This window comes from Peromyscus californicus, unplaced genomic scaffold, assembly GCF_007827085.1.
Source record: "Peromyscus californicus insignis strain IS unplaced genomic scaffold, ASM782708v3 Scaffold_12__1_contigs__length_115047231, whole genome shotgun sequence".
In the NCBI taxonomy this organism is placed as follows: Eukaryota; Metazoa; Chordata; class Mammalia; order Rodentia; family Cricetidae; genus Peromyscus; species Peromyscus californicus.
The window spans coordinates 30,761,361-30,781,544 of record NW_026294413.1 but is presented as its reverse complement, the minus strand read 5'-3'; positions in this window follow the sequence as shown (position 1 = coordinate 30,781,544).

Below are 20,184 nucleotides of genomic sequence, written 5' to 3'. Positions count from 1 at the left end.
CCAAGATGGCACAAATATTCTAATGCACTTTTTGTGTTAATGTGTTTCTTCTCCACTGAAAGTCTAAGGTTGTATTTTTTGGAAGAACATTTGTACAGAGAAGGGAAACAATTGGGTAGGTGTTTGGATAGATAAGATCTGTGAGAAAAAAACATTGTTTGCACTGAGAGCTACACATACTATGTGGTCATGAACTCAGAGCCCCACCATGCATAAAGTGAGGGGCATCCCTTAATTACATTTGCAAATCTATATAAATGAGGCCTTTATTGTCCTGTCATGTGTCATGAATGTCATATCTAAAGGGATCGCTTTTATCAAATGTAATCTCCTGCTTTAAACCAAGAGCCATTTAATCTCCTTGTCTTTAACCAAAGACATTTTAGATTATAGAGGTTACTAATCACACAGAAATATTTGAATTCTCAGAAAGAACTTCATGAAAAGCCAGGGCAAATACTTCCTCCACACTAAAAGGAGTGAGAACAAAAATAATCTGCACACATATTAAATATTAGGCCCAATAGGGTTAGTTCATAAATATGAGCTTCCTGATTTAGAAATGAATTCTATCTCAGTACTAATTTATTTGATCCACTCTTAGTTATCTCACCAATTATTTAATATTTAGTTTTCAAGGTAGACCCTATGGTGAAAATTGGTATACGAGTAGTGATTTCTCTTTGTTCTTAGCTTCACGTAGATTACAATCAACTAATTTGCAGAAATGCATAGAATTCTCATGTTTTTGAAAGTAAATTAGAATTCGTTTCTTATGGACTATATTATACATAATTCATTCTAATCAATATACTATCCTTATACTTTAATTTTCCATCTCAGATGTGAAATATAATTGTTGTATGCAATATTTAGCTTCACAATGCTGAATGATTATCTAGAAAATTCTCATGTCACTTTTTTCCAAGGTAAAATATTTGCTCTTTGTTTGATTCAAATGGGATTAGGAAGTAGACGCTATTATTTTTATAATAGTGTTAGTAGCATGTGTTTGTGGTTAGTGTAGTTGTCTGACAGTTTCTGAATGTTATGATGGCATTGGCTTCAAACATTTCCTCAGGGCAGGGCCTGTGTCTGCTTAAATTGCTTTGTGTATGAAGAACACAGGTGGCTGAGTAATAAACACTTTTTGCTGATGCAATGTCTTGTATTGAAGACAAAGCCTCTGATTACTTAGTGTTTTGAAATTAGTTTTTAAAGATGCATCAGGAATCCAATTAGTGTATAATGTGTGCATGACACAGTAATGGCTTTGGAGCAGATTAAGAAGACCATGCTACCCTTATCTCAAAAATGTTTATGTTTTAAACCAATACTACAGCATGAAAATAATATATATATATATATATATATATATATATAATTCTTTTCAAATTAAAAAGATATAAGTATTATGTAAAATAAGTATGAAAACACCCATATGCATATGAATGTGCATTATTCTTCTCTCCATTATGCAGTTCAGAAATAGATCAATAGTACTGTTATTGGCATAATTAGAAGCAGTTTGACATTCACTTTGTGATGAATATCAGTTTGGCATTGATGTACGGGATGGAGTTCTGAATTTTTGCTTTGTTTCACTTCAAAAATCATCCTGTACAGAGAAGAATAAACATGTCCTAATTTTTGGAATACATGTAACATCAGGCCTTTTTTTCCAGGGCAACGTTTTGAACATTCCCTTGATGCCAGTAATGCATATAGAGTGTTTTTCGAACTTAGCATTGGTGTATCTACTTCTTATTATAATTGTAGATCATAACAGCTTGCTTATTTTAGGATGATTGACATATCAATTATTAATCCTCATCTAAGAATAGTATGAACATCATTCTTATTTTGTTTCTATGGAAGTAAGGTTTATTACTACTGCAAATACCTGAGATGAATAAAAATTTATGCAGAATAGGTTCTTGTCTCATGGTTTTGTACATTGCATTCCAGGCTTTGCACCTGCAGAGCATGTATAGTGTTAGTTCATTATAAAGAAAAGAGGTATGCTTTTCTAGGCTGAGAAGCAAAGAAGTGAAAGAAAAACCCTCAAACCCTCCATTCATTTTTCGGCTCTGCCCATAATGACATATAACGCATCACTTACATATGGCATATTAGAATACTTATCACCTAACAGTTTTACTTCCTTGGTAGTCAATCCATTAACACACTCCCCTGCAAGACAGTCTAGTTCCAAAGTGTAGCAGTTCCTATAAGAAAATACTTAAAGCCAGTTAACTGTATAAGGATTATATGTTTTGGTCACCTTAAAGTCTAAGATAAGTCAACTGTGTTTTCCCACTGGTGAAGGCTTAATGTCACATGATGTCACATAGAAATGTGTGTGGAGGTAGGAAGTCCCTGTTACAGTTAGGAGCCATTGATTCAAGAGCCAGGGCTAGTCTTTTGTAACAGTTCACTTTAGAACTAACTTAGGATTCCACAGAAGTACCCAACCAACCTCTTGCTAAGTTTATGTTCTCAGTGACCTGCCATCATGCCCAAGTTTAAAGATCACAACCTGTCCCAGCACTAGCCCATGGAAGAGATTTGTACCACACATGGATCCACAGGCCTGTCTCTATATCAAAACTCCAGCAGCATAATGTTTGGAATAATTTAAAATAATATTTTATTGTGATTGTTTTAAGTTCTATATTTCTCTAATTGCAAAGCTAATTGTTAAATATTTAATAGGTTTTTCTTAAATAGTGTGTATTCCTGATTATTACTGGAACTTAGCAGCCTATTAATTTGGTGTATTTCTTCATATCTGGCTATTTTACTGAATACTCATTAGTTTTTTATAAGGTATTAAGTGGTTCTTCTGCGTATACTAGGAATAGAAATATATTATGTGCGACTAATGACATTTTAAGGTTTTTTTTAAATTATTTTTTCTCCTTTTGGATTCACCAATTTAAAAGTTGCCAATTCTAGATATAATTACTCACTTACTGATCTAGCTGTAGGCACTAATATGTGCAGGTAAAACTGGTAAAGTATCCACAGATTACCTTATTTTGTAATGAAATATCCTGACATCTGTAATAGGAACAGATAAGGCATAGTACACAAGCTAGATTTCTGAATGAGCTTTGATATCTTTGTTGTAACCTGTACATCTCTGGATTTAAATTCCAAGAAACATGACAAAAATTATGGAGAGAGTAAAAGGTTCAGAAATAGTGGAGTGGAAAGTGAAGAGAATTACATAATACTCTGACCTTTCCCTCTTTTCTATGAGTCCAGAGACGGGGTCACTTTCTGTTTTCATCCCTTAATATCTAATAAAAGTGGAAGAGGCACACATAAAAAAGACATCAAAGGAATACCACTTTCGTCAACCAGAACTTTTATTTCGGAGCTATTCTGTTTCTGAAACCAGTAACATTTGTAGGTAAGATCATGTACACATGTGTATACACATGTTGACTGTGGTCAACCTCGAATGTTGTCCCTTTTGAATCTCCATCCAGTTTTTGGTTTTTTGTTTTGTTTTGTTTTGTTTTTTTTTGAGCCTGCTTTTCTGACTGGTATCTAGGAGTCACCAATTCATCTAGGTCGGCAATGTCTGGCCAGTGCCAGTTAACCCATAAATCAACCTGCTTCCACCTATACAGTACTGGGATTACAAGTACACACTCCCATAAATAGCCTTTTGATGTTTGTTCTAGGGACGTAACTCAAGCTCTCTTGCTAGTTCAAAAAGCATTTTACATATTTGACCTATTTCCCCAGTCCCTAGGTAGGAATATCTTAACGTATGAAACTATTCTCTATACTGTAAAACAATACGCAAATTCCAGCGTGAATGTCAAACATTGGAAACACAGAGAAAGTTACACATTAAAAATGCACCAAAATGCAGCAAGCATGACAAGAATGCGGATGCAAATTTACCAGGCAGATACATTGTCTTGTAAAAGAGTAAACGTATTATAAATACTCCTTACTGAGTCAAGCCAGTGTTAGAAAGGCAGGCTATAAAAGTCTTGGACATCTAGTACAGGTAATACAGGAGTTCCTCACTCCTTCAAAGACAGGGACAGTGTTCAACCTCAGCCTCACCTTGTAGTGCCCAGTGTTTGCTACCAGCGTGTGCCCCTCCCCCTCCATGTGTGTGTAAATTCTTGAGTTTTCTGTTATAACCAGGAAAATGCTGCAAATGCACCAAAACGCCCTTGACTCACTATCATAAAAATTAATTACAAATGTGGATATTGTGCTGACTTAACTAAACCCTCATAAATAATGTAAGCATTTTACCCAGTGATTGCTATATCATTTAAGAACAGATTGGCAGTGTGCAAAGAGTTACACCATCGCTATCTCTTCATAAATCAATTGTTTTCCTATAAAATAATTCATGAAAAATTTTAATGTTTAAACTTTAGAGAATGATTTTACAGAGGCAAATGTACATGCACATACTAATATGTTTTCATATTTTTCTTTTTCTTTACTTTTTTTTGTTTGTTCATTTGTTTTTGTTTTCTGAGACAGACTTTCTCTTTGTAGTCTTAGCTGTCCTGGAACTCATTCTGTAGATCAAGCTAGCCTCCTTATCTGCTTTTTCAATCACATTTCCTCTTTCATCAAATAACCACAGTCATGAGTTCAGTAATCATTGTTCAATAATACATCTGTCCTAGACTGCTTTCAGGTGTGTGATAAACGAAATCCAACTTGGGGTGGAAAGTATTCATTTCAGGTTACAAGTTCCAGTGCATCATGGCAGGAACCTAGGACAGGAGCTGAGGGCAGGAACCTGGAAGTAGGAACCGAAGCAGAGATGATGAAGGGGTTCTGATTACTAACTTGCCCAGAGTTTCAAATTCAGCCAACTTTTTTGTGAAGCTCAGGCCACTTGCCTAATGATGATACTGCCTACAGAGGGATGTGTTCTCCTATATCAACTAGCAATCAGGAAAATGCCTCACAGACATGCCCACAGACCAGTATGATGGTGACAATGCCTACATTGTGATTACCTATTACCATGTGTGTCAAGTTAACAACCAAGTTTAGCCAACACAACATTTTTTAATATCTGGGTATCTGCATATGGTCACATGAAATATCATTCTGTACATTTAAACATCTACCTGGATGGTGTTAAACCTTTTTTTGTTTTGAATTGTCTCTTTTACTCAGTGATGTGCTTCCAATATTTTTCTAACTTATTGTCACTAATCCCTCTAATTAACTTTCCTCTAATTAATTCTATTAAATTCATTTATTCTTTTATTGTAGGAAATTTAAGTTATCTATACTTTTGCCTGTATAATACAATGTACATACTTGCCACCACAGAGCACATTTCTCCAGAGTGCTTCTTAAATTATATTTGTACCTCTATCCAAACTAACAGTGTGGGAAGGCACATACTGATGCAGTAGCCCTATACATTAAACACTTTTGCCATTAATGTCCTATGACCACAGAACACATGTTGAACATTAAAACATTGGGGCATTGTTTTAGTTAGGGTTTTTATTGCTGTGAAGAGACACCATGGCCACAGCAACTCTTGTAAAGGAAACATTTAGTTTATTAGCTCTCTTATGGTTTCAGAGGTTTAGTTCATTATGATCATGAAGGGCAGCATGACTGTGTGCAGACACAGTTCTTGAGCAGAGAGTGCTACATCTTGCAGGTAATGGAAAGTTGACTTGGCTGTCACACTGAGTGAAGTTTAAGGAAAAGAGTTCACAGTGATATACTTCCTCCAACACGGCCACACCTACTACTAGTGCCACTCCCTTTGGGCGCCATTTTCCTTCAAGCAACCATAGGCATGTATAACATGGGTGTTCTTATCTTGACCTATAGCACACTACTTAGAGTGCTTTACCACTGGCTACCTCATTGCTAGAGTGCAAAAACTTGATCCCCATCCTCTCTTACAGCTTGGGATGGTACAATGCTAAGACAGTGATGGCTAATGCAATATAAACACAAAGCTCTGTTGCTAACTGAATCATCCCTAATCTTCATCTTGTCTGAAATTTTGATGACCCTGGAAGCCCAGATGCCACATATTAAGGAAGGCAGAGTGACAAAATAGGTCTGCTTCCTTGAAGACATTATTACTCACTGCTCCAGCCCTGCATCACTTGTCTAAATAGTTTTTAATATCTGAGATGAAGCCCTCTCTTGATTATGCCACTGTAACATGGTTTACAGTTACTTATACTTAAATATTATCCTCAAAGATACAGAGACTCCTAAGCTTTTCTGGATATGACCAAATTGATTTCAAAAATGCTGCTGACAATTTATATTTTCACTGGATGAAGCAAATCTAGATTTATTTTCCCAGGTCTTTCCTGGGGCTTTAGACCATCAAGTAGATTTAATGTTCTTGAGTTTGAATGGTATTTTAATGGTCACCTCTGTGGTTTATTTTCATGCTCACTGTTAGCTTAAATCTCTTCTATAAATTATTTTCACAATTGTGAATTTTCCTATTGAATTTTCACTTTCTATTTAGAATTTAGTTTTCATATCTGTCTAATAAATACATTATTTCAGATTATTTAATCTTTTTTCCTTGAATAAAATTTAAAATAATTAATCTCATAGTTATATATTCTCTTGTACATTGTATCATACAGGCAAAAAATAAATGACCTAAATGTCCTAAAATAAAAAGTATAATTTTAATAGGCTTCACTAAAGGAAAGTTAAAATATATACCAGGATTATTGGCAATGTGTTGGACAAATACTAGAAGGAAAAGGAGAGGGACTTAGGAATTCATTGTCCTCTTTTGGCGTGGGACTGTAGGAGAGTCTCTCTCTTACTGGGTCTCCTGGCAAAAAGGAAGGTCAGCTGGTTGGCTCTCAGCTTCTCTGATCTAGCAGGTTCTCACCCCAACAACTGACTCCAGTGTCTTTATTGGTAACTAGAGCAACTTAGATAAAAAACATTTAGAATGCAACACATGGCATAAGGTCACAGCTGCTATCAGGCTGCTTCTCCCACCATGGTCCCCCTGTTTCTGCACCCAGGACTGCCACTGCTGTACCTGCTTCTACTACAGAGCCCACTCAGGCTTTCTGCTGCTGCTGTTGTTACAGTGGATCCCAGCCCTATTGCCTCACAACCCCACCATAGTCACAGCAGATTTGATAAGCCACCTGGGAAATCCAAAGAAAAATCTTTCCCATGTTAAGAATAGGAAATATCATAATGCAGGGAGTTAGGACTCTGTATAGTGCCACAATGGATAACTTTAAAATAGAAAAAACAAATGAAGGGGCAACCGACTTAGCTATTATTGACATAATGCTGATTATAATTACTATCAGCTTGGTAATTGATATTTTATCCTTAAAAAGTGGTTTGATAACTGTGCCAAATATGGAAATTTGACTGATAAGATACAAGCCTTAGAAAGATTTATTATTAAGAGAAAGAGGAAAGTAGCATTGAGTGCACTGGCACAAGAGACTACTTCCTGAATATAACATGAGTAGCACAGACACAGAGATTGACAATTAATAAATGTGACCTCTTGAGATTGAAAAGCTTCTGTAAGGTAAAGAACATGGTAAATAAGACAAAAAAGCAGCATACAAAATAGGGACAGATTTTTACCAACACCCACATCTGACAGAGGGCTGATCTTCAAACTATATAAAGAATTCAAGAAACTAGACATCAAAATACCAAATAATCCAATTAAAAATGGAGTACAGATCTAAACAGAGAATTCTCAACAGAAGAATCTCAAATGACTGAAAGACATATAAGGAATTGCTCAGCACCCTTAGTCATCAGGGAAATGCAAATCAAAATGACTCTGAGATACCATCTTACACCTGTCAGAAAAACTAAGATAAAAAACACTGATGACAGCTTATTTTGCAAAGGATGTGGAACAAGGAGAACACTCCTCCACTGCTGGTAGGAATGTGTGGGAGCTCATGGAAGTTTCCTTGTGAGACCTGAATTTGCCTGACACAGCAGAGCTGCATCCTTTAAAAGCCCTTTGGCAGAAACAGTCAGGGCCTGATAGATTAGAATCCAGGCCCTCCCAAGTCTATTCTGTCTTTCTGTCTCTCTCTCTCACTCTATCTTTCTATCTAATATTTCCAGCTACTCCTGCTCAAGAATACCCTGGGGAAAAGTGGGGTTGGGATGGCCCTCCACAGGAATGCAAACTTGTACAGCCACTTTGGAAATAAAGATGGTAGTTTCTCAGAAAATTGGGAATCAATTTACCTCAAGACCCAACAACACCATTCTTGGGCATATATCCAAAGGATCCTCAATTATACCAGAAGGACACTTGCTCAACTGTGTTAATAGCAGCATTATTCACAATAGCCAGAACCTAGAAACAACCTAGATGCCACTCAACCAAATAATGGATAAAGAAAATGTGGTACATTTACACAACAGAGTATTACTCAGCAGTAAATAAATAAATAAATAAATAAATAAATAAATAAACAACAACATATGAAATTTGCAGGCAAATGAATGGAAATAGAAAGAAATCATCCTGAGTGAGGTAACCTAGACCCAAAAAGACAAACATGGTATGTACTCACTCATAAGTGGATATACTACGATAACCAGGCTACAATCCAGTGAATCTAGGTAACAAGGAGGACTCTAAAAGAGATGCATGGATTACCTTGAGAAGAGTAAATATATGGGATCTCCTTGGTAAACTGGGGGTGGGAGGGTAGAGGGAAAGGGATAGGGGATGGGAACATGAGGGATCAGGATGGCCAAGTTGGGGGAGGGACAGAGAGGCAGAGCAATGAAAGAGATATCTTAATAGAGGGGGGACATTTTGGGGTAGGGAGAAATCTGATGCTAGCAATCCACAAGGATGACCCTAGTTAAGACTCCTAGCAACAGTGGAGAGGGTATCTGAACTGGCCTTCTCCTGTGGTCAGATTGGTGACTACCCTAATTTTCATCATAGAACCTTCATCCAGTAATTGATTGAAACAGATGCATTGATTCACAGCCAAGCACTGGGCAGAGCTCTAGGAGTCAAGTTGAAGAGAGAGAAAGGGATTATAGGAGCAAGGGGGTTCAAGATCATTATGGGGAAATCCATAAAGACAGCTGACCTGGGTAGTGGGAGCTCACAGTCTCTACCAATAGCTAGGGAGCCTGCATAGGACCAACCTAAGCCCTCTGCATGTGGGTGATATATCTGTTTTGGATCCCTAGAAGTGGGACCAAGATCTGTCCCTGGTGCATGAACTGGCATTTTGGAAACTATTCCCTCTATTGAGATGCCTTGCTCAGCCTTGATGCAGGGGGGAAGAGCTTAGACCTGCCACAACTTGGTATGCCATGATTTGTTGACTCCCATGGGAGGCTTTACTTTTTCTGAGGCATGGATGAGGGGTAGAAAGGAGGTGGGAGGAGCGAAAGAAATGAGATGAGGGAGAGGAATCTGTGGTTGGTATATAAAATAAATAAAAAAATAGTATAAAAGAAAGATTTAATATAGATAAGATACAAGCCTTAGAAAGACCTAATAATAAAAATAAGAAAAATATTCAGACACAGATAGGGAAATTTAGACAAGAACCTATGGCACCACTTCATGATGAAACTGAAGAAGGGTGGCCCAAGCTTATTTGAAAACCAATCTTAGTTCATCCAATTACTATACAAGAACAACTAGCAGACAATAGGCATCCCCAAAGTTATGCAGATGTTAAATGGAATTCTGTAGTAGTGTTAGATCAAGATTTAAAGAAGCAGTCATTTTATACAGTATGCATTTACCCTATGTGATTCAGATGTTAGATTCAGAATTTATTATCCCCTACTCAGAATAGAATTATCTCCTAGGACTGAAAAGATTTAGCTACAATAATATTGGAAGCTAGTCCTCAGTTATAATGAGGAACATGGTGGACAGAGGAAGCTAGGGTCATGGAACAACAAAGTAGGGGTAGAGGCATTAATATTTCCCAGTATCAGCTTATAGGTGAAGGCCAATATGCTGAGTTGCAAAGATAATGTGAATTGGATGATTACCTCTTGGCCCTATGCCATTTAGCAACCTTAAATGCTTGGAACAAGGTTGACAAATCAGGAAAGAGGACTGATTCATTTACTAAAATTATACAAGGTACCAAAGAAGCTTTCACTGAATTTTTGAAAGATTGACCACAGCTGTAAATATAATAGTATCAGATCCAGAAGTCAGACAAATATTAATTGAATCTTTGACTGCTGAAAATGCTAGTTCTAAATGCAATAGGGTTATTAGGCTTTTAAAGGCAAGATCAGCACTAATAGATGAATGGATTAGAAATACAGCTGGTACGGGATCTCATATTTATGATGCTACTTTGATAGGAGAAGTGATTTCTAAAAAGTTTTAAGAAAAATCAAAATGTCAGATGTTTAAATTGTGGTAAGCAAAGTCATCTGAAAAGAACTGTAGACAAGGTATTCCTAGAGATAATACTTTTTAGAAATAATCCAAACAGAAGGCTCCAGCTTTCTGGAGTATGCAGGAGGTGTGGTAAAGTCTAGGATTGGACTAGTGAATGCAAATCAACTAGGGACAGGCTAGGTAACTGATTGTCATTGGGGAACACCTTAAGGAGTCTCCCATAGGCCCCAATATCAAATTTGGTTCCATCATTTCCTGTCAGCATTGGAAAAATTCATCTATAGAGCAATTAAAAGACTTAGTGCCTCTTGTTAAAAACCATACTGCTCTAGATGTAATCAAGAACACAACAACTTCAGTGGATAAAACAAAAATTGCAGTAGAGACCATAAAACAAGTATTTTGAAAAACTTCTGTACATGATCAAAGACCAAAGCCAAAAATACCAATAAATGACATTGCAATTGAGGGATTACTGGGTACAAGTGCAGATATAATCATAATTTCAAATAAATCTTGGCAACCAGATGTGCCTCTTCAGGAGGTAAATATTCAGCTTTTAGGGACTGGAACTTTCTCTCAGGTAAAATTAATTATTAGTTGGGTTGAGTGTATAGGGCCAGAAAGACAGACAAATTAAAGCCATATGTGGCTGACATAGCAATGAATTTATGGGGATGTGATTTGTTATAGCAATTGAAGACACAGATTAACAGTCCTCCAATCTCAGAAACAAACCATAAAATAATGAACGCTTCTGAGAGACATATTAAAAGGTATTATAAAGAACAGTCACAAATATTCAGGCTGTGAATAATCAGGGCAAAACAGTTGTTTGCCTTTCAAAGAAACCAACAATTCTACCTTTAAAATAGTTAACTGACAAACCTGTGTGGGTGGAACAATGACCATTGACATCAGAAAATTACAGGCACTGACAGAGCAGATAGAGCAGTTAAGTGCTCAACATATTGAAGAATCAACCAGTTCTTGGAATTCTCCTATATTTATCATTAAAAAGAAATCTTGAAAATAGAGAATGGTAACAGATCTGAGAGCTACTTATAAGGAGATCCAGACATGGCCTCTTTACAGTCTGGAATTTTCTTGCCTTCTTTATTACCAGAGGTGTGGTCTATTATAGTGATTGATTTAAAAGACTGCTTTTTTTTTTCTATGCCTTCACAAGAACAGGATAGAGAAAAATTTGTCTTCATGGTGTCCATATATAATTCTCAACCCGTTAGAAGATACCAGTGGAGGGTCATGCCATGAGGGATGTTAAACCAGCCCACTTTGTGTCAATATTTCCATTAGAAATAATTCTGAAACAATTTCCTCAGTCTATAATTTATCATTATATGGATGATATCTTACTGGATTATTCAGACACAGATACCATAGGGAAAATGTTTGATGAAGCAAAAAAAAAAAAATTTGCCTTGTTGGGGATTACAAATTGATCCTGAGAAAATACAAAGAGGAGATTCTCTTAATTTTATAGGATTTAAGGAAACCTCCAAGACTACTCCCACTACTTCCTCCAACAAGGCAATTTCCTCTCCAAAAAAGCAACACCTCCTAAAAGTGTCACTTCCTATGACATTATGAGACCAATTATATTCAAACTACCATAACAATATAAAAGAATATTAGAGATATACCATACAATCCTACAGGACAAGTAGTTATAGGAAGATCTAATCACACTTTAAAAGATATGATTATTAAACAGAAAGGGGTAATAAAGACACAGAGATAGGCTACGTAGTGTTTTATTAACTTTAGATTTTTAAATGTTAATGAGAAAGGGACAATAGTTGTGGAGAGAAATTGGATAGTAGAAAAAAATGCTGAATTAAATCAGTCTGTATATTTTAACAATGTGTCCTCAGAACTGAAATTAGGTTATGTGTTACTTTGGAGAAGAGGCTTGGCTTTTGTTTCCACAGGATAGGAAAAGGTATGGATATATTAAGATTGATAAAGATTAGATTCAAACAGAAGAAACCTCCTGATTAATGAGAAGCAATAGCTCATCAAACAGCTTGGTCATTCAATCTAAATTAACTTATAAGACTAACAAATTCCTTTCATTTGATTCAGGTGTTAAAAAAATATTTTTTTAAATTAAAAGATAATACTTTTTCTGTTGCTAAAAGAACATTTTGACTAAACAAAGATATAACCTGACAAAAATAGGGAATTCCTGAAAGTTAGGGTTGGGGGCAGAGTTCCGTTTTTGTCTTTCTAGGAGAATAAAAGCATCCAACTAAGAAATCTAAAGATGACTGGAAAATGAAACATCTTAAGAAGAAGGATGTATCATAAAGAGAAAAATGTCCCAAGAAGAAAAGCAAATTTGTCTAAAGGCACAGCACACTTCCAACAGGGTAGAATTCATAAATCTTCTGAAATCCTGCACATTCCCAAGAGGTGTAATAGGTAGTTTCTGGTTGTTCAGCTGGTTATGGATGTTTGTCATTGTTTAGGGAGGCTAGTTGCAAGTTGTTATTGGTCAAGGTCACAGAGGAAATTAAGAAAAAGAGATTAGATTTAGGGATCTCTTTCTGACAAGAAAAAAAGGGGTATATAGGAATGACAGGATAAAAGGGTAGATTATTGAATCTACTTTTAGAGTAAAAAGAAACTACTACCAGGTTGATCTCAGTCCACAGGGGAGGCTTTGTCCTGGAGTAGGTGGGAATGTGGGGTGGGCTGGGGGAAGGTGAGGGTGGACAGAGGGGGGAGAACAAGGGAATCTGTGGTTGATATGTAGAATTGAATTGTACTACAAAATAAAAAAAGAAAAAAGAAACTACTAGTCTCATATATTTTACATTGGAGTGGATTTTTGTATATTGATTCAAATTTAAGTTTATTTCTTTTTATAACATACTGTAAGGTATTGTACCTCTGCAACCCATTTAAAATTGTAATGTAAAATTCTAGTCCTTGAAAGCTACTATTACAAACTGTTTAGGATAATTAAGATAACAATCAAACTTGTAATAAGGGTTTAGATGTAGACTTAAATAAGCTTTATTTAGCATCTTTAGGTACACAGGTGGTTTTCAATGATTTCAGATATCTACAGAATATGGATGATATTTAAGATGTTTTAATAACATAAGACTTTTCACAATAGTGAGCTATGTCTAATCCTGGCAGTACCAATCTACTTCAGAAAGAATGATAGGCATCAAAGAACCTCTATGTGGAGTTTGCTTTCAATATGATAGAGCTAGCCATTGTGCAAGAAACAGCCTTTGCATAAACTGCTTACAGTATACTGTCCAAATTGGACAAGCAGGGCACAAAAGAAGTTCACCGCTGAACTTTGCCAAGACAAGGTAGGCCAGTCCTTCAAAATTCCTGCTTCACAGAACAATGTGTCAGATATTCTAGGCCTGTAGGCTGAAGATGAATGCTCCAACATTGCAGAGGAATATTGAGTGACTGTCAAGGAAGCCAGCAGTCTCTGTCATTTCTATACTTTTGGAAGTTGTTTGTTCTGCTCTCCCTGTTTACTCAGGAAATATTTTATCCTTCTTAGGTCTCTGATGGGGATTGAAGACTAGATAGTTATAGTTTTATCATTTCCTTTGTTAAAAATTTTTTAAAAATAGCAACTCACAAAAGAGATACAAAGTTTATAAAGGTTAAGAGACATACAAGCTTAAATTGTTTATCTAAGAAAACATTTTAAGATCTAAAAATAAATTTTTAGATTTTTAATTCAAGTTATGCTAGAAAGTGGTGTAGGAACAAAACTTTGGGCTCACCAAAATAGGATGTATAATAGAGTACTTTCTCCGAATTTGCCAAATACAACATGAATGGAATTCTAACCTAATATTTATTCTTATTGTGTATAGTTTTACTGTGTTAGAGTTAAAACTTTTCCTTTTTCAATAAAAAAGGAGTAAAAAGACAATACCTGACAAGTGTTCTTATTGTATCTGTTTTTACTGTGTTAGAGTTGAAAACTTTCTTTATTTAGACAAAAAGGAGGAAATGTTGCATGATATTTGATTGTACTCTGAAACTCTGAGGCTGTGAAACAAAATTAATCTTGGATCAGGGGGCAGAGCCAGTGACTAGTTCATAAGAATTAGCCATAGAGAATACAGTAGACCCAGGAATATAGATAGATACACTCAATAAGAAAAAGGTGCCGGGCGGTGGTGGCGCACGCCTTTAATCCCAGCACTTGGGAGGCAGAGCCAGGCGGATCTCTGTGAGTTCGAGGCCAGCCTGGGCTACCAAGTGAGTTCCAGAGAGGCGCAAAGCTACACAGAGAAACCCTGTCTTGAAAAACCAAAAAAAAAAAAAAAAAAAAAAAGAAAAAAAAAGAAAAAGGTAGTGGCTAAGTGATTCATGGTCCTATTTTGGTTTGTGATGGTAGGAGAGATGCTCTCTTGGAATCTCCAGGGAAAAAAGAACATCAGCTAGTTTTTTTTTCTCACCCTCTCTGATCTAGAAAGTTTTCACCACAACTGACTCACAAGTCTTTACTGATAAATTGAACAACTTAGATTAAAAACAACACCTAAATCACATGAAGTCCCCCAGAAGAAAGAGAATTAAAGACCAATTTTCCTTAGGAAAATACACACAAACGTTTTTAATAAAATACTTACAAACAGAATCCAAGAACATATCAAAAAAATCATCTACCATGATCAAGTAGACTCCATCCCAGATATTTAGCTTATGATAAAAATCCAACATCCAGTCATAATAAAAATGAAGGTTTTTTATTAATGACACAAGGAACCTACCTAAACCTAGTAAAGACAATTCACAGCTAGCCTGTAGCCAACATCAACTTAAATGGAGATAAACTCAAAGTATTTCCACTAAAATCATGAACAAGACAAGGCTGTCTACTCTCCCCATACCTATTCAATATTGTACTAGTAGGATTGGCAAGAACAATTACATAACTGAAGGGAGATGAAGTGGATATAAATAGGAAGAGAAAGAGTCATAATATCTTTATTTGCAGTGGATATGATAGTCTACATAAATGTTCCTAAATTCTCTACCAGAAAACTCCTGCAGACTGAAGACCCAGAAATAAATCTGGTCTTTGTGTGTGAATAACAATGTGTTATTCACTGTTCTATTGCTGTACAGAGACAGCATGTACAAGGTAAATCTTAAAAAAGGAAGAATTTCATTGAAGACTTCCTTCCATTTTCAGAATCTTATCATTATGATCATGGTGAAAGTCATCGTGCTGAGAACTACCTCTGTATGCACAAGTAGGAGGCAGAGAGGGAGGGAAGGAGGGAAGAAAAGGAGGTGAGAGACAGAGAGAGACTAGGCATGACATGAGATTTCAAAACTTCAAAGGTTATCCCCAGTGACACACTTCTTCCAACAAAGCCACACCTCCTAATTCTTCTAATCCTATCAAAGACTTCCATTCCCTACTGACTAAGCATTCAAATATGAGCCAAAGGGGTCATCTTATTCGAACCACCACATATGGAAAACTGTTTCGTTTTTGTGGTTGTTTCTTTCTTTTTTTCTTTTTTGTTTGTTTTTTGTTTTTTGAGACAGGGTTTCTCTGTGTAACAGTCCTAGTTGTCCTGGAACTCACTTTGTAGACCAGACTGGCCACAAACTTTACATCCCAAATGCTGAAATTAAAGGTATGTATGCTGCCCTGCCTGGCTCTGGCTCTATTTTTTTTTTTTTTTTTTTTGTAAAGAAGCTAGAAATATAGAAATGCACGTTGGAGAAATGGCAGCATCTTCAGCAAATGTTGCTTGTCAAACTAGGTGGTTGCATGTAGACTATACAAAACGGATACATACTTTCTGTTGTGGACAAAACAACTCCAAGTGCATCAAAAACCTAAACAGAAAGTCAGTTTCACTGTATCTGATAGAAGAGAAAGTGAATGAACTCATTGGCAGAGGAAAATACTTTCTGAACAAAACACAAAACACTGCTAACACAGGCACTAAGGACAACAATTAATAAATGGGATATCATAAAACAGAAAAGCTTCTGCAGGAAAAAAGACACCATCTTTTATACAAAGGATCAGGTTACAGAATTGTGAAAAAACTTTTTGCCAAATACACACCTGATAGAGGATGAATATACAAAATTTATAACGAAATTTAAAGGAACCCTGGATATCAAGAAACAAATATCCTAACTGAAAAATAAGGAACACATCTAAACAGAAATCTCAAAAGTGGAAACTCAAATAAAGAGGGAAAGATCTCTGGAGTCAATTCAGTTTTTATTGACAGACAAAATTAGTACACTACACTTAGAATACAGAATGAAGCTGTGACTCTGTTGCTGATCCAGCTGCCCCACATCTTTGTTCCCATGGGAGATGTGGCCAAACTGCAGCTATGTGTCTTTGTGGCTTGCTGCCAGCTCCACACCATCCAAGAGAGGGAATACCTTCTCCCCCCAGGTTCTTACCTGTCATGTTTCTCCAGAGAAGACCATGCTCACTGGTTCAAGCCACTCACTACTATTGGCTAAGGGACCGGGGTCACAAATATGACAACACTCAAATCTCTGAGAAACACTTAAAGAAATGTTCAACAACCTTAGTCATCAGTGAAATGCAAATCAAAACTACTTTGAGATTTCATCTTATACTAGTAAGAATGGCCAAGATAAAACAAATAAACAAAAAAAACCAAACAAACAAAGAAACAAAAAGCAACAACAGCTCAGGCTGGTGAGGATATGACGTAAGAGGAACATTCATCCATTGTTGGTGGGTGTGTAAACTTGTAAAGCCACTATGGAAATTAGTGTTGCCATTCCTCAAAAAGATGGGAATTATTTTACCTCTAGATACAGCTCTACAATTCTTGGGCATATACCCAAAGGATGCTTCATCCTACTATAGAGATACTTTCAAACATGATCATTCATCCTCTAGTCATAAATATGACCACATCTATAAACTGGAAACAGCCTAGATGTCTCTCAACAGAAGAATGTATAAAGAAAATACTGTACATTTCCACAATGGAATATTACTCAGATGTTATAAAAAGGAAATTAAAAAAGCCAGTTCAGTCCTATGCAGGTTCCCCAGGTGTCAGTCCATAGTCCGTGAGCTCCCTCTTTCTCAGTTCAGCTGACTCTGTGGTTTTCCCATCATGATCTTGACCTCCCCCCCCCCATAAACTCCCTCCTTTCTCTTTTAAACTCCTCTCTCTCCAGGAGCTCAGCCCAGTGAATAGCTGTGGATCAGGGTGCGATACCTTGCTCAGCCTTGATACAGGGGGGAGGGGCTAGTCTGGCATCAACTTGGTATGCCAGACTTTGTTTACTGCCCAAGGGAGGCCTTACTCTCTGAAGAGTGTATGGAAGTGGGGGAGGAGAGGAGGGAGGGAGAACTGGGGATGGTATATAAAATGAAAAAATAAATAAATAAGAAAACTAAAAAAAGAGATCCTCAAATTTGCAAGTAAATAAACGAAACTAGAAAAAAATCATCTTGAGTGAGATAACACAGATGCAGAAAGAAAAATACAGTATACAGCTGCTTCTATTGGATATTAGCTATTAAATCAATGATAAGCAGGCTATAGTCCATATAACCATTGAGGTTAGGTATGGAGTAGGGTACTAGTGGGGAGGGATGGATCTTTCTAGGAAGAAGAAATAGAATAGATGCTTAGAAATGAGTGGGGGAGGGGATTGTAATCAGAGAATCAAATGTGTAGGGGGAGGGAAGAAAGCAACCAGGGAGGAAATATGAGGAGACAGAATTAAAATTAAAGGCCATTTGAGTGGTAGTTTGAAATCTAATACAGTAGAAATTTTCTATAATACATGTATAGAAGACTAATATAAATAAAATTGCCAAATAATGGTGGAGACAGAACCCCAACTGTCCGTCTTTTGTTAACAAACGAAGCTTCCAGTATCAAGAGTGGGTTTAAATCTAATGGAGGTTTCGCCAAACGGGTCCCATAGGAACCCCCAGACTTTAGCTTGCTTTGCACAAACTGATAGCAAGACCCAATTGCTGAAGACAACACATCCACAACTCATTGAACATGAATAAGTTGAGCTAGTTCCTAACTAGAGTCTCCACCATAATGGGCTAGTGTTTCTGGTACTAGAAGATACTCTGCGTGCTACCAAGTGAAAAATATCAGTGCCTTGCTCAACCATTATCACAGAAGATTCCTCCTGCAGCAGATGTCAACAAGTACAGAGACCCACAGCTAGGCCATATGCAAAGAATAGGAGACAATGGAAAACTCAGCCCCCAATTAGATGTCTCCATCAAATTACTCCTCTCGGGGCTCAGCAAATTCTGAAGTAGAGGAGCCAGCATGAGCATGAAAATCAGAAGGGACTGGGGACACCAAGGAAACAAGGCCTTCTAAGTAGTCCTAGAGGGCTGCACAAACCAATTCACAGAGACAGAGGCAGCATGCACAGAGCCTGAAGAATCTAAGTCAGATAGGGGCTGAGCAGCAAGAGGAGAAATGGATACAAACCCCCATCCCTAACACAGAAGCTACTTCTAATTGATGACCACTTACAAATAAAATTTTATTTTTTTCCAAAGGATTCTCACTGGGGATACAAACTAAGGAGATGCACTGTGCTGAGCAGCAGAAATCAAACAGAAAGCAAACTCAATGGCATCTTTGAATGTTTTTTGTCTCATAGTGTTCTATCGGGGCATTTTTTTTCTTTTCTTTTTAAAATTTATTTATTTGTTAATTATTTATTCATTATAATTTTCATTAATATATTCATTTTTAACCCTATAGTCAAATATTGCAATATATATTATGGCTTCCAGGTTTTTCTTTTTATGGAATTCCAGAGTATGCTAATGATTGGGTCTCTCATTCTTCTGTCTTTTCTTCTGTTCTTTTTCTCTGATTGTTTGTTTTGTACTATTCTCATTTATTTGTTTTAGTTTTACCTTCATTTATTTTATTATTCTCCCCCAGATGCCTATTTGTTTTCTTAGGAGAGATGGCAAGGGGATAGGTCCAGATAGGAGAGGAAGTGAGGAGAGATTGGGAGGCGTAGAGAGGGAAAACTGCAATCAAAACGCAGTCTATGAAAAAAATCCAATTTCAATAAAAGAACAAAAATAGCCTTTTGTATCATTTGGCTAAAGGCAATTACTTGATTTAGTCACTTTCTATATGCCATAGAGTGAGTTCTCATAAGTTCTTTAATATTAAGTCTACTTCTGTATTCTTCTCCTGTTGTTCCCAATGGAGCAGTTGTCTAAGAAATGATTAAAATGACCAATCTGATTGCATTTCCCTAGTTATATTAATCTTTTTCTAAGTAGTGACCTTATGATTTATTATTCTAAAGTTATAGGTTTAATGCAATATAATGTAGCTCTAGTGGATTCCATCAATAGGAATTATTGTCATACCCCTTTGCATAAAATTGGCCACTTGGTATGCTGAGACTATGTCAATCAGAGGTCCTCTTAGTGGTAAGGTCACAGAAGCTGTAATGCTCCCAGAAGCACTGAAACTGTCAAGAAGGACAAACTACCATCTAAGGAAGATGCCAATTCTAGTTAGAACAAATTATTGAACCTTCCAGAACAGGAAAGGTCCAATATATTTAACCTGATACCAAGAGATTTTTTAGACGAATGGTCCTAAGATAAAGTGTACAGAGATGTTCTCTTTTGCTGGCAAGTTTATGGGATTTGAGAAAAGAAAAAAAACCCATAAAACCTTAGCCCATAACTATTTACAACCCAGCCTCCATCATCCATACGTTCTTCT